Raw genomic sequence first — 16,665 nt, forward strand, 5'->3', positions numbered from 1 at the left:
GGGCAAGAGCCCAACCTCTTTCTCACAACACTGCATGCAGACACCTTTACACTTCAGTACCAGAAGATCTTCGCTTTGAGTATTTACCACAGTCTGTTATCTTCAATTAATTACTCACTACTGTATATGAGCCCCACCATTGCTAGAAGAAGACAACGGCTACTATCACATCAGAAACTTTAAAATCTAAGGACTCAAGTTGCTATTTATAGTTAAAAGGACCTCTAAGCCATTAATACAAAAAAATATATATCCTGCGCCTCTATGTGTGATAAACTATATACAGTGCCTTGAAAAAGTATTCAGACCCCTTGAAATTTTCCACATTTTATCATGTGGCAACCAAAAATGTAAATGTATTTTATTAGGATTTTATGTGATAGACCAACACAATGTGGCACATAATTGTGAAGTGGAAGGAAAATGATTAATGGTTTTCAAAAATGTTTACAAATAAATATCTGAAAAGTGTGGCGTGCATTCATATTCAGCCCCCTTTACTCTAATACCCCTAACTAAAATCCAGTGGAACCAATTGCCTTCAGTAGTCACCTAATTAGTAAAGTCACCTAATTAGTGAGTCCACCTGTGTGTAATTTAATCTCAGTATACTGCTGTTCTGTGAAGCCCTCAGAGGTCTGCTAAACATTAGTGAACAAACAGCATCATAAAGGCCAAGGAACACACCAAACAGGTCAGGGATGAAGTTGTGGAAAAGTTTAAAGCAGAGTTAGGTTATAAAAAATATCTCAAGCTTTGAACATCTCACGGAGCACTGTTCAATTCATCATCTGAAAATGGAAAGAGTATGGCACAACTGCAAACCCACCATGACATGGCCTTCCACCTAAACTGACAGGCCAGGCAAGCAGAGCATTAATCAGAGAAGCAGCCAATAGGCCCATGGTAACTCTGGAGGTGCTGCAGAGATCCACAGCTCAGGTGGGAGAATCTGTCCACAGGACAACTATTAGTCATGCACTCTACAAATCTGGCCTTTATGTAAGAGTGGCAAGAAGAAAGCCATTGTTGAAAACAGCCATAAGAAGTCCCGTTTGCAGTTTGCAAGAAGCCATGTAGGGATACAGCAAACATGTGGAAGAAGGTGCTCTGGTCAGGTGAGACCAAACATGAACTTTTTGGCCTAAAAGCAAAATGCTATGTGTGGTGGAAAACCAACACTGCACATCACTCTGAGCACACCATCCCCACCGTGAAACATGTTGAGGGGATGCTTTTCTTCAGCAGGGACAGGGAAGCTGGTCAGAGTTGATGGGAAGATGGATGGAGCCAAATGCAGGGCAATCTTAGAAGAAAACCTGTTAGAGTCTGCAAATGACTTGAGAATGGGGCAGAAGTTCACCTTCCAGCAGGACCCTAAACATAAAGCCAGAGCTACAATGGAATGGTTTAGATCAAAGCATATTCATGTGTTAGAATGGCCAAGTCAAAGTCCAGACCTAAATCCAATTGAGAATCTGTGGCAAGACTTGGAAAATGCTGTTCACAGACGCTCTCCATCCAAACTGACAGAGCTTGAGCTATTTTGCCCAGAAGAATGGTCAAACATTTCTCTCTCTAGATGTGTAAAGCTGTTAGAGACATCCCCAAAAAGACTTGCAGCTGTAATTGCAGCGAAAGGTGGTTCTACAAAATATTGACTCAGGGGGGCCGAATACAAATGCACACCACACTTTTCAGAAATTTATTTGTAAAAAACTTTGAAAACCATTTATCATTTTCCTTCCACTTCACAATTATGTGTCACTTTGTGTTGGTCTATCACAAAAAATTACAATAAAATATATTTACCGTATTTTTCGCTCCATAAGACGCACTTTTTTCCCCCAAAAAAAGGGGGGAAAATGTCAGTGCGTCTTATGGAGCGAATGTAAAGCGGCCGGTCCGGTATTTCTGCTGCCACCATGTCAGAATATCAGGCCGGCCGCTCAGCTCTTCTGTCCTGCAGGACCATACCTGTTCCTCGCTCCAGCGCTGCAGTCTTCCCGTGGCGGATTCTGTGACAGCCGGGTGCCCACTGCGCATGCGCGAGAAGCGCTGCGCTTTGTGAATGATCCGGCATCTTCTGGGACACATGCCAGGTCTCGCGCATGCGCAGTGGGCACCCGGCTGTCACAGAAGCCGCCGCGGGAAGAAGGAAGGACAACTCTGCGGAAGTGGGAGCGGGTACCTGTCAAATTCAGGTACCCACTCCCCCTCCCTCCCCAAAGGTCCGCAGTCTCTGGTAATCTCCTTTACTGTCTGCAGTCTCTGGTCATCTGTACTATGTCCACAGTCTCTGGTCATTCCCTGTACTATGTCCGCAGTCTCTGGTCATTCCCTGTACTAAGTCCGCAGTCTCTGGTCATCCCCTGTACTGTGTCCTCAGTCTCTGGTCATTCCCTGTAGTATGCCCGCGGTCTCTGGTCATCTCCTGTACTGTGTCCGCAGTCTCTGGTCATCTCCTGTACTGTGTCCGCAGTCTCTGGTCATCCCCTATACTGTGCCCACAGTCTCTGGTCATCTCTTGTACTGTGTCCGCAGTCTCTGGTCATTTCCTGTACTATGTCCGCAGTCTCTGGTCATCTCCTATACTGTGTCCGCAGTCTCTGGTCATCTCCTGTACTATGTCCGCAGTCTCTGGTCATCTCCTGTACTGTGTCTGCAGTCTCTGGTAATCTCCTTTACTGCTGCAGTCTCTGGTCATCCCCTGCACTGTCTGCAGTCTCTGGTCATCTGTACTATGTCCACAGTCTCTGGTCATTCCCTGTACTATGTCTGCAGTCTCTGGTCATTCCCCGTAGTATGTCCGCGGTCTCTGGTCATCTCCTGTACTGTGTCCGTAGTCTCTGGTCCTTCTCCTGTACTATGTCCGCAGTCTCTGGTCATCCCCTGTACTGTGTCCGCAGTCTCTGGTCATCTCTTATACTGTGTCTGCAGTCTCTGGTCATCTCTTGTACTGTGTCCGCAGTCTCTGGTCATTTCCTGTACTATGTCCGCAGTCTCTGGTCATCTCCTATACTGTGTCCGCAGTCTCTGGTCATCTCCTATACTGTGTCCGCAGTCTCTGGTCATCTCCTGTACTATGTCCGCAGTCTCTGGTCATCTCCTGTACTGTGTACGCAGTCTCTGGTAATCTCCTTTACTGTCTGCAGTCTCTGGTCATCCCCTGCACTGTCTGCAGTCTCTGGTCATCTGTACTATGTCCGCAGTCTCTGGTCATTCCCTGTACTATGTCCGCAGTCTCTGGTCATCCCCTGTACTGTGTCCGTAGTCTCTGGTCATTCCCTGTACTGTGTCCGCAGTCTCTGGTCATCTCCTGTAGTGTGTCCGCAGTCTCTGGTCATCTCCTGTACTGTGTCTGCAGTCTCTGGTCATCTCCTGTACTGTGTCTGCAGTCTCTGGTCATCTCTGTACTGTGTCTGCAGTCTCTGGTCATCACCTGTACTATGTCTGCAGTCTCTGGTCATCTCCTGTACTATGTCCGCAGTCTCTGGTCATCCCCTGTACTGTGTCCGCAGTCTCTGGTCATCCCCTGTACTGTGTCTGCAATCCATTGGTTCAGAATTTTTTTTTCTTATTTTTCTCCTCTAAAACCTAGGCGCGTCTTATGGTCAGGTGCGTCTTATGGAGCGAAAAATACATTATGTTTTTGGTTGTAACATGATAAAATGTGGAAAATTTCAAGAGCTATGAATACTTTTTCAAGGCACTGTATGTGTGTATGAAACAATGAAAAAGGATACTAATAAACAATATTGTGCATATATAATCAAATAACACTAATAATGTTATTTGCAAACAATTGTGTTCCTACAACCAACAATAAAGATATAATATAAAGAAATATTGTTGCATCTTCCCTATATATACACTGATCAGCCTATAAATTTCATCCACTGTGCATTATAAATACCAAAATATAAATGTTCACCTAACATTCAGAAATTATATATATGTCCGTATAAAATTGTGAATATCCTCATACATTGGCAATTTTTCATTATAAATTTAAACTTTCTTTCACTGTGTTATACCTCTCCCAGATCACTCTCTACGCATCTGAGAATTACAAGAGGTGTAACACAGTGACAGAACTGCACAGTTTAAATTTATACACACATAACTTCAATTAATTTATTTTATTACAGGCACTTATATAGCGCTATCAATTTACGCAGCGCTTTACATATATATTGTACATTCACATCAGTCCCTAACCCTCAAGGGGCTTACAATCTAAAATCCCTAACTCATATTCATACATACTTGGGCCAATTTAGACAGGATCCAACCTAGCAGTATGTCTTTGGAGTGTGGGAGGAAACCAGAGTTCCCAGAGGAAACCCACAGAGGCACAGGGAGAACATGCAAACTCCACGCAGGTGATGACATGGTTGGGAGTCAAACCAAAGACCCTAGTATTGCCAGGTGGAAGTGCTAACCATTTAGCCACTGTGCTGCACGTAATCACATCCCAGTCTTAGCCTATAGGGTTCAATATTAAGTTGGCCTACCCTTTGTAGCTATAACAGCTTCAACTCTTCTGGAAAGGCTGTCCACAAGCTTTAGGAGTGTGTCTATGGGAATGTTTGACCATTCTTCCAGTAGTGCATTTGTGAGATCAGGCACTGATGTTGGATGAGAAGGCCTGCTCACAGTCTCTGTGCTAATTCATTCCAAAAGTGTTCTGTGGGGTTGAGGTCAGGACTCTGTGTAGGCCAGTCATGTTCCTCCACCCCAAACTCACTCATCCATGTCTTTATGGACCTTACTTTGTGCACTGGTGCGCAGTCATGTTCGAACAGGATGGGGCCATCCCCAAACTGTTCCCACAAAGTTGGGAGCATGGAATTGTCCAAAATGTCTTGGTTTGCTGACATCTTAAGAGTTCCCTTCACTAGAACTAAGGGGCCAAGCCCAACCCCCGAAAAATAATCCCACACCATAATCCCCTCTCCACCAAACTTTACACTTGGCACAATGCAGTCAGGCAAGTACTGTTCTCCTGGCAACCGCCAAACCCAGACATGTCTATCAGATTACCAGACAGAGAAGCGTGGTTTGTTACTCCAGAGAACGTGTCTCCGCTGCTCTAGAGTCCAGTGGTGGCATGTTTTAAAACACTGCATCTGATGCTTTGCTTTCCACTTGGTGATCTAAGGCTTGGATGCAGCTGCTTGTCCATGGAAACCCATTCCATGAAGCGCTCTACGCAGTGTTGTGCAAATCTGAAGGCCACACGAAGTTTGGAGGTCTTTAGCTATTGACTCTGCAGACAGTTGGTGACTTCTGCGCAATACGCTTCAGCATTCGCTGACCCCACTATGTCATTTTACATGGTCTACCACTTCATGGCTGAGTTGCCGCTGTTCCAAGTTGCTTCCACTTTGTTATAATACCACTAACAGTTGGCTGTGGAATATTTAGTAGCAAGGAAATTTCATGGATGGACTTATTGCACAGGTGGCAACCTATCACGGTACACGCTTGAATTCACTGAGCTCCTGAGAGCAACCCATTCTTTCACAAATGTTTGTAGAAGCAGTCTGCAAGCCTAGGTGCTTTTATACACCTGTGGCCATGGAGTGCACACCTGAAGTGTGCGGCATATGGTCTCAGCACTGACAGGCTGACCCTCCACCCCTTCAACCTCTGCAGCAATGCTGGCAGCACTCATATGTCTATTTCCCAAAGACAACCTCTGGATATGACGCTCAGCATGTGCACTCAACTTCTCTGGTCGACCATGGCAAGACCTGTTCTGAGTGGAACCTGTCCTGTTAAACCGCTGTATGGTCTTGGCCACTGTGCTGCAGCTCAGTTTCAGGGTCTTGGCAATCGTCTTATAGCCTAGGCCAGTGGTGGGCAACCTTTTTTTTCAACTGAGCCAAATCTCGCCAAAACCACGATTGAAATTTATTTTGAGAGCCACATTTTTAAAACTGAAAATACATAGGATGGTACACTGTTTTTAGTTTCAATAAGTTTTTATAGTAATTCATCCTCCATAGTAATTCATCCCCCATATAGTAATTCATCCCCCATAGTAATTCATCCCCCATATAGTAATTCATCCCCCATATAGTAATTCATCCCCCATAGTAATTCATCCCCCATAGTAATTCATCCCCCATATAGTAATTAATCCCCCATATAGTAATTCATCCCCCATAGTAATTCATCCCCCATATAGTAATTCATCCCCCATAGTAATTCATCCCCCCTATAGTAATTCATCCCCCCTATAGTAATTCATCCCCCATATAGTAATTCATCCCCCATATAGTAATTAATCCCCCATATAGTAATTCATCCCCCATAGAAATTCATCCCCCATATAGTAATTCATCCCCCCTATAGTAATTCATCCCCCCTATAGTAATTCATCCCCCATATAGTAATTCATCCCCCATAGTAATTCATCCCCCCTATAGTAATTCATCCCCCATATAGTAATTCATCCCCCATAGTAATTCATCCCCCATATAGTAATTCATCCCCCATATAGTAATTCATCCACCATAGTAATTCATCCCCCCTATAGTAATTCATCCCCCCTATAGTAATTCATCCCCCATATTAATTCATCCCTCATATAGTAATTCATCCCCCCTATAGTAATTCATCCCCCCTATAGTAATTCATCCCCCATATTAATTCATCCCTCATATAGTAGTAGTAAGTAAGTAGCAAGTAGTAAGCCAAGTCCCCCGTGTCAATTCACTTACCTTTGCTCCGTGAGTTCCTCTCGCCGTGTTCCCGCGCCTTTCCGGTCTTCAGGGCGGACTGTGAGAGGAGCCTAGCTCCTCTCACGTTCGTCACGCTGCCCCGCCTACACACATCCTGACAGCCAATCACTGGCTATCAGGATGTGAGTGGCAGCGAGACTGGCCAATCATTGCATTTGAGCGCGCTGCCCTGGCTGTTTTTTTTTTTGGATCACGCTGCAGAGTCCCTGCCGCCCGAGAGGAGGGAGGGGAGCGGGCGCCCGGCACACAAGAGCCGCATTAAAGCGTGTAAAGAGCCGCATGTGGCTCGCGAGCCGCGGCTTGCCGACCACTGGCCTAGGCCATCTTTATGTACAGCAGCAACTCTTTTTTTCAGATCCTCAGAGAGTTCATTGCCATGAGGTGCCATGTTGAACTTCCAGTGAACAGTATGAGAGAGTGAGAGCGATAACACCAAATTTAACACACCTGCTCCCCATTCACCCCTAAGACCTTGTAACACTAACAAGTCACATGACACCGGGGAGGGAAAATGACTAATTGAGTCCAATTTGGACATTTCCGCTTAGTGGTGTACTCACTTTTATTGCCAGCAGTTTAGACATTAATGGCTGTGTGTTGAGATATTTTGAGGGGACAGCAAATTTACACTGTTATACAAGCTGTACACTCACTACTTTACATTGTAGCACAGTGTCATTTCTTCAGTGTTGTCACATGAAAAGATAGAATATTTACAAAAATGTGAGTGGTGTACTCACTTCTGTGAGATACTGTATACTATCTTATGTTTTTTGCATGGACTGGGCGGAGGCCTCCTTAAGCAAAGAGTCACATATCAAAGCATTTCTTGACATTTGGGAATCCTTTGTCCAAACCCTACAGGTTGGTACCCTATAGTCTATAATGAATTGTTTCCAATATACTCAGTGGTATCAAACTATATTGTTAATTAATTATTTTTATTATACAGGATTTATATAGCGCCAACAGTTTGCTCAGCGCTTTACAATATAATGGGAGACAATACAGCAACAATACAGTTCAATACAAGAGGGATAGGGGGGCCCTGCTCCTTGGAGCTTACAATCTAGGAGAATTAATGACTTTCCAATTGATTCTCTATCCTCTGCTTAATTAGAAATATCAGTTAAAATCTGGTAATTAAGGCCTCCCCCCTTTCCATCTCCACCTATCAATTTTTAAACTGACCGCTGTCCATCCTGCTGCTTACTGTGACTCCTTTCTATACCCTGTTCTACTAGTTTACTTTTAAACCATTTTTTAAAGAACTGTATATCGTCATTTTCAATTCTTTCCTTGGCCAAATATTGCGGTCCCTGACATTGTTAAATGCGTTCTCACCTAAAATATACATTATAAAAAAGATACATTACAGGACCATTAAGTAGTGGATGTGGATGGATTATTTTTGAAAAACAAAGATATTGTTTAGTGACTCTCTACAGTAATGATCAATATGTAAGCTGTTTTAGGAATTATTAGAAAAAAACTATGGCAGATGTAATAATGCATGCAGCAGATGGCAAGTATGTTCATAAATTTGTTGTATGTGAAAATGTAAATGAATAATAAAGCACACTTACACAAGATGTGACACTTTTGTGTAGCACGAAAAAAGTGTATAAGGAACTAAGCAGCATTCTGAGAAGGGGTGGATCCATGTTAGGACGGAACAGTATAAGTGGGCGTCCTCTGCATTTGTTCTACAACTAGTTTTAACTGGTGACTTCCTGAGAAAAAGTAATGTTCTCGAAGCATACAGTCTGCTACTCACACAGCTAAGAATCGTTCCAAAAGGTAAGTGAAATTAACGTACAGTTCTACCTAAAACTCAAATTCAATCATCTAAATACTTTATAGGTCCCTTCAACTTTTATTTCATTGATTATTTTGCTGTCTATAGGAAATGAAAGTAAGATTGCATTCCATAAGTACTATGTACATTATATAGCACTACCCCCAAAAGGGCCACTGGTTGAAGATTGAATGTAATAAAAGCACAGTCACTGCACACTTCTTGCCAGCAGCAGCACAGATGATGATGATTATCCAGAGTTCTCCCCCACAAGTGCAGAGGCTGCCAGCACACACACAGCACAGTTCAGGCATGCTGACGCAAGGAGCAGTCTAGGGGAATGTCCTTTAGTAATGTATTGCTGAATAAACCTGGAGAGGGTGCAAGGCAGTATGGGATACTCCAGAATCATTGCTAGTAACAGGAGGACATACAGTACTTCTCTATGTTACATTCCTCAGAAACAGATCTTCTGCTAAACTTCAAAGTACAGTCCCCCCCCCCCCCCCCCCCGCCCCTGAGAGACTAGGGGAGGCCAGAGGTATGGACCCCTCAGGAGAGTAACTAACTGGCCCAGCTATCCTGATTAGTACATATAAGGTGGGGAGGTGTAGGCGGATGATGGCGAACCTCCCTTCATGTTCCCCATTAACTCTTTGGGCACCAAGTGTGGGTCACCACTGAGGGGTCTACCCCCGAGGTGGGTTCTTCTGGGTTATGCTAGGTACCTGTAACAGGGTCACTGCCTCACTCATGGGGTACCATTACTCTGTGCTGTTTTCATTAACGGCCTGGGACAAGGCCAAGGCCACCGTCAAGAAATACTTAAGGCAGGCCTCTACTTTTGAAGATGAATGTATGCCATACACACTTGCACCATAACTGTCCTCCAGTTAATTCTCAGGTTCCCATGTAAAATGTACATCTTTCCACTACCGCTTGCAATTAGGAAGGCTGTGCCGAACACTGACTACAACCACCTGTCCAATGTTTTCCATTACTACATGCTGTGCACCTAACGTATGCTCCACCGTGCACTTGATTTCACTTTTGAGCTTCCGTACCTCTGTATAGGATGGGGACCCCTGTGGTGCAATAGAAACTGCGGCGGAAGGATGCCAACAACTTCTCACTCATGGCTAGAGGCCGTCCCACCTGTATTGGGTACACGCTATTGACAGACTGCTTGCTAAACTTCCATTACCCTAGGTAACCACTTGCTGGCAGAAAAAAAAGCACATTTACTCAGTGCTACCTTTGCTATCACTGGTAGGTAATCAATTCAGATTGGATCATGTATAGGGGATGGGTTTAGGTCGTTTGCACATATCTGCAACTCAGAGGTGATTTAAATGGTCTAAAACCCACTTAATAGCAACATATAAAACTATACATGTGAATCCAATATATATATATATATATATATATATATATATATATATATATATTTATACATACACACACACATATACACACACACACAGTTAGATCCATATTTATTTGGACACATTTTAGATATTTTTCAAAACGTATTCAAGCTATAGTTTTAGAATGGATATGGGCTGAATGTGCACACTCTCAGGTTTAATTTGAGAGAATGTACATCCAAATTGGAGGAAGGGTTTAGGAATTACAGTTCTTAAGAGTTGCCATCCCCCCTTTTACAAGGGACCAAAAGTAATTGGACAATTGAATCAAAAGCTGTTTCATGGCCAGGTGTGGGCTACTCCTTTGTTATTTCTTCATTGATTAAGCAGGTAAAAGGTCTGGAGTTGATTCTAAGTGTGGTATTTGCATTTGGAATCTATTGCTGCATTATGCATTCAAAGGAGCTGTCCATGCAAGTGAAACAGACCATCGTAAGGTTTGAAAACGAAGCAACATTAGGAGTGACCAAATCAACAATTTGGTACATTCTGAGGACAGAAGAACACACTGGTGAGCTCAGCAACATAAAAAGGCATGGACGTCCACGGAAGACAACAGTGATGGATGGTCGCAGGATCCTATCTATGGTAAAGAAAAACCCATTCATAACATCCAGACAAGTGAAGGACACTCTCCAGGAGGTGGGTGTATCATTGTCAAAGTCTACAATCAATAGAAGACTTCATGAGAGCAAATACAAAGGGTTCACCACAAGGTGCAAACCATTCATAAGCCTGAAGAATAGAAAAGCCAGATTAGACTCTGCCAAAAAAAATCTAAAAAAACCAGACCAGTTCTGGAAAAGCATTCTTTGGATAGATGAAACTAAGATTAATTTGTACCAGAATGATAGGAAGAAAAAAGTGGGAAGAAGGCTTGGAACAGCTCATGATCCAAAGCACACACTGCGTTAACTCTTGCGGACCTGTCGTCATACCACAGTATGTTTGTTTAATGACACATACCCGGACCCAGGTGCCGGTTACTTGTATTACACCCTTTGTTCCCATTCAGCTTCCTCCAGATACCTTCTAGTGAGGCTGTGGGAACTGGATCCTTTAGATGAAGTCTCGGGGTGTCAAACTCTCAGGTGTAGCCACCCCCCCTGGTTCTGCCACAGGAACCTCGATGAACATCAGCTTGAGTCAATAGAAGGGCTTGGGGGAGTAGCCACCGCCACCCAAACAGGTAGAATCCCTTCAGTAGGAAAGCCCTGCTGTTCTAAGGCTGAGACTATTTTTGTGATCCCCAGCCACCTTCTGCACAAACCTCCCCAGGGATTGGCTGCATAAATATTCATGATGCCCATTTGCCTTATTTTACTCCCTATGTTCTATATCACTCTAGAAATCAGAGGCGTGCAATCAACTTGAAGCCCATGAAATCCAGAAAAGCCAAACGAAATAAAAAAACTGCTACACTGCTACAAAAAGAACTCAATTTACCTAACATCCTAGCAACCTAACTAGATAGGTGCTACAATTATATACAGTTTGTACAATTATGTATAAAATGTACGTATAGCCAAACCTTTTTTAGCTTTGGATAGACTAGGAAAGGGTTACAACCACTTTTACATTTTTTTTTTATGTCTGACTAAGTTTCCCTTTATCTCCTGTCTAGGAACACACCAGAAACCTCCCAAAGTGAGGGGAAAACCCCTCTCAGCCTGGCTATAAATCAAGCAATTTTCTTTCCTTTGACCATGGGTTGAAGGAAGGAAAAATCACTTGATACCCCCATCAACAAGTCAGTGTTGGCGGGGAATCCCGCCTGCTGTGCTATTGTATTCTGATAGAGATATGGTTTCCCCAACATCAGAATACAATGAACACTGCTGTCGGCTATAGTCAGCGGCAGTGGTCATATGAAAAAAAAAAAACAACAGGCTGGTTGAGAAATTTTGAAGACAACCCTATCAATGTATGGCCAGCTTTAGACAGTCTGAGGAACAGGTATTGTCACCATTGGAAGATTTCATTTCATCTCCTTTTTCTGATGACAGCTCTAAAATTTTGGATTTCCTCTCACTTTTTATTCTCATTGACAATGGTAACCATAATCTCCCCAACGGGAACACATGTGGGGAGGTGCAGTGTTGTGCAGGTAGTAAATACACAGAGTCCAATTGCAGTAGAACTTGAAAAACGTGTATTAAACAGAATGCCAACATTACAGACACCTTGGAGGGAGAGCACCACTAGGGAAATAACTCACAGTTCAGTGCAGTCAGAAGTGTAGGAAAACTTTTGCTGACATTGTCTGTTTCAGAGGGTGAAGTGCGTCCAGGCCGGTCCGATCCCGAGAGGGAAGCTCCTTTTCAGAATAGCGGGTCCCTAATTATTATTATTATTATACAGGATTTATATAGCGCCAACAGTTTGATCAGTGCTTTACAATATAAAGGGAGGCAATACAGCAATGATACAGTTCAATACAAGAGGGTTAGTAGGGCTCTGCTCCTTAGAGCTTATAATCTAAGAGGGAGGGGCTGGTGGTACAAAAGGTAATAACTATGTAGGATGAACTGATAGGAGAGATAGAAGATTCGGTTATTAGCTGAAGGCAGGATAGGCTTCCTCGAAGAGAAAGGTTTTCAGAGATTGCCTAAAAATGGGCAGAATAGGTGAAAGATTGGGGTAGAGAGTTCCAGAGGATGGGGGAGGCTCTGGAGAAGTCTTGGAGACTAGCATGAGAGGAGGAGACAAGGGAGCTAGAGAGCCGGAGGTCGTGGGAGGAGCGTAGAGGGCGGTTTGGGTGATATTTGGAGATAAGATTTGTGATGTAATTTGGGAAAGGTTGCAAATGGCTTTATATGTTATTGTTAATGTTTTGAATTTTATTCGTTGGGCAATGGGAAGCCAGTGGAGGGAATGGCAGAGAGGGATGGCAGACATGGAACGGTTGGTAAGGTGGATGAGTCTGGCAGCAGCATTCATGGTAAAGTGAAGAGTGGATAGCATGTGATTAGGTAGGCCAATGAGGAGGGAGTTACAATAGTCAAGGTGAGAGATAACAAGGAAGTGAATAAGTTGCTTAGTGGTTTCAGTGGTTAAAAATGGGCTTATCTTGGAGATGTTGCGGAGGTGAAGTCTACAAGATTTGGACAGTGATTGGATTTGGGGCTGAAAGGACAGATGGGAGTCCAGGATTACACCTAGTATCCTGGCATGAGGGGAGGGACTGATGGCTGTACTATTGATCTTGATGGAGAAATCAGGGGAGGGGGCATGGGCTGGAGGGAATAGTATGAGTATGATTTGTGTCATCAGCATAGAGATGGTACTTAAAGCCATAGAAGTTTATCAAGTGACCAAGGGAGGTGTAGATGGAGAAGAGAAAGGGCCCAAGGACAGAACCTCGAGGGAGCCTTAAGAAAGAGGAAGTGGAGAGGAGGAGACTGAGTTATAGGTAATGCTGAAGGAATGCTGCAATAGGTAGGAGGAGAACCAGGAGAGAGCAGAGGCCAAGAGAGTGGAGCTTTTTGAGGAGGAGGGGATGGTCAACAGTATCAATAGCCGCAGAGAGGTAAGTAGTAAGAGTATGGAGTAGTGGTCATTGGTTTTAGCACTTAGTAAATCTTTAGTGAGTTTTAGTTGGGCAGTTTTAGTGAAGTGTAGTGAGCGAAAGCCAGAATGTAAAGGTAAGGAAGAATGTTCTCGGTGAGGTAGGAGCTCAGACGATTGTAGACTAAGTATTCTAAGAGTTTATAGGTAAATGGGAGCAGAGAGATGGGTCTTAAGTTGTTGAGATTGGTGGGGTCCAGTAGGGGCTTTTTAAGTATGGGAGTGATCTGTGTATGCTTTATAAGGGAGGGGAAGGCGCCAGTAGAGAGGGAGAGATGTGAGTGAGGGAGCATAGGATAGAAGAGGAGGGTGACCATAGTAGTTGTGAGGGGACAGGATCCAGGGGGCAGGTGGTGAGACGGGCTTCTGAGAAAATGTTAGTGACCTCTTCAGTAGTAGCAAGGTCAAAAGAGGAAAGTGTTGAGGTTGGTTTAGTATAAGGTATGCCAAGTGAGATAGGTGTCTGTGTAGTGGAGATGCCCCTACGAATTGCAACAATCTTGTTTTTGAAATGATTGGCAATCTCGTGAGCAGTGAGTTGTCAGTCTGCCAAGGTTGTAATGGTTGGGGCCTAATACTTTGTGTAGTCAGAGGAGAAAGTGAGTCTAGTGTGTATGAAAGCAAACTGTTGTAGACAGAATTAGCCAGGTCAGGGCAGGACAGGGAAGAGATTCTGTCATAGAGGCGGTCAGTTGCAGAGTGGAAAAAAAAGGGTTAGAGTTGTGAGCGCTTCTGCTGGTAATTGTTTGCTGCTTGGAGGGATATGTGTTTGAAAATGAGGACACTGTGAAGGTGATGAGATTGTGATCAGAGAGAGGAAAGGAGGCACTTGTGAGGTTGTAGTGAGTGCAAAGGTGGGAGAAAACAAGGTCTACGGTATTCCCATCAGAGTGAGTGGAGGACTGTGTCCATTGTGTTAAGGCAAGAGATGAGGTTAGGTTGAAGACATGGGATGTAGCCTGTAACGGAACCGGACCCCGACTGCGCTAGGGTATTTCCGTTACACTTCCGCTTCCCAACTCAGTCACCCATTGCTCCTGGGGTCGCTCTCCCATGAATGGCATCCGTAACATCAAATGGTGCCTGGACCGTTCGCCTGGGGTTGGATAGCACTTGCCCTTGTCCATACCAGCAACCTGGAAGGCTCCTCTCCAAAGAATCTCCCAAATCCGCTGCCTGAGCTCCGGGTACTGATCCGTAGACACAGTCCTGGGGTATGCTGCAAGAATGGTCTGCAGCAGCCCTGGGAACTCTGATGCCAGGTTCATATCTCCACTGGGGTGACCGACATCTCATTTCCTGATCTTGAATCCCGGTGGTGGTTTGGACATGTTCACAGCTTGGAAGCACAATCCCACCGCTTGCCACCAATGTAACGGAACCAGACCCCGACTGCACTAGGGTATTTCCGTTAGACTCCCGCTTCCCTGTCCAAACACAGATTCACAGACACCACCGCTGGCCATACAAGATGAGACAGCACCAGACTTGTGTTAAAACAGGAAATGGACTGCTTTATTTTAACATAGATACAAGATATATACACAGGGCGGGGAAATACACCCAGTAACGGGAAACACATCAGCAGGCCGTGCCATCTGGGGGAAGGGCTGCCGGAAACACCCCGCCACCAAGCTAGTATAAACACATATATCCCATAATAGTTTGCTCCCAAGCAAGACACACAATAGAACAATGGAATGCAGCTGCATGGCAGTGAACAATGAACACCCCCCCACCCCAATATTAGAACATTCCACCCTGTAACCCTAACAGGCACAGGGTGACTTACACATAACAGGGATATGGGGAGCTGAGACAGGGGTCTCCCCACCTCTCCAAAGGGGGCTGTGTTCCATGGGCCCCCCCACCCAAAGTCACTCCTGTCCCATAGCCAGGTTGTTCACATTAATGGGGATGTTAAAATCACCAAGAATGATAGTAGGAGTCAGGAATCCAACCGCGGTAGCCTCTAGCACTCCACAGACCGGAATCCCCCAAGGCGCGGAATCTAAGCTCCGACCTGCTTGTTCACCAGGGCCCCTGATGGTGGGGATGGACTTGGAGCAGGTCGAGACCAGGTCGCGGCCCCTGGGTTCACCGAGCTGTGGTAGAGGCACCGTTGAAGGTGTATAGCGGGCAAGAGTCTGATGTGAGGAGGTAGCTAGATCAGCGTCAGGCAGGCTGGGTCCGTAACAGTGGTGGCGGTGTGGTACAGAATCAGCAGGCAGAGGGATAAACAGGACACAAGCCGGGTTCGTTAACAGGAGGTTAGAACGTACGGGGTTAAGCAGGAGAATGGTCAGACAAAGCCAGGGATCAGAGCAGGAGACGGACAGCAAATCAGGGTCAGGCAGGGTCGGCAACAAACAATCTACTCTCAGGAACTCAGGAACACAGATAAGACCATACGGCAATTAATTGCAGTCTGACCTTGTTTTAAATAGGGCGCCCTGCGTGGTGCCAGGCTCGCGCCCGCGATCACGAGTGCGCACGCGCAAGCGCCGCTGCAATTGCGGGTGCCCTGGTCCCAATGCTCGCACACTATTGCGGCTGGGCACACCGTGCATGCACAGATCCGCACGCGATTGCGGCAGCCGCTGGGGTCCCTGACAGTGGGTATTTCATAGCAGAGAAAGTAAGGTAGCCAAGCAGAAAAGTCATCAAGAAAGTGCGACGCTGGTCCAGGAGGCCAATAGATCACTGCAATGGGAGAAAATAGCCGAATGCAGTGAGCCTCAAAGGAAGAGAAGGATAGAGAGGGAGGTGTAGGGAGGACTTGAAAGGTGTTCAGTGGGGATAGAAGCAAACCAACTCCACATCCTTTCTGACCACTGGGTCTGGGTGAGTTCAGTGGAGGCCTCCATAGGAAAATGCTGTGGGAGAAGCAGAATCTGCTGATGGAAGCCAGGTTTCTATAATTGCTAGTAGGTTAAGGGAGCGGGAGACAAAAAAGGCCATGGACAGAGGTGAGTTTATTACAGACAGAGCGGGCATTCCAGAGTGCACATGAAAAAGGGAGGGTGGTTTTAGGAGCATGGGGATTGAGATTAAATTAAGTGGATTGCAGCTATTCCTGGAGGAAGGAAGGTGCCTAGTGTAGGGGTGAGATAGTGGAGGA

General features: G+C 45.0%; 1 protein-coding gene across 3 annotated transcripts in view; it reads left to right on the forward strand.

Annotated features, from left to right (window-relative positions):
• Positions 1-16,665, forward strand: part of LOC149473736 (caspase-3-like) — a 94,577-nt gene that overhangs the window by 29,130 nt on the left and 48,782 nt on the right. Inside the window, exon 1 of one of the 3 annotated variants that reach the window (XM_089670341.1) lies at positions 8,475-8,552. The exons of the other annotated variants lie outside the window; for them this stretch is intronic. The gene's annotated coding sequence lies outside the window, so the exon portion shown is untranslated. Of the gene's footprint in view, positions 1-8,474; positions 8,553-16,665 lie in introns of those variants that run through there. 3 annotated transcript variants of the gene reach the window in all.

The sequence above is a fragment of the Staurois parvus genome, unplaced genomic scaffold (assembly GCF_062004578.1).
Source record: "Staurois parvus isolate SC_StPar_1 unplaced genomic scaffold, SC_StPar_1.0 ptg000011l, whole genome shotgun sequence".
Taxonomy (NCBI): domain Eukaryota; kingdom Metazoa; phylum Chordata; class Amphibia; order Anura; family Ranidae; genus Staurois; species Staurois parvus.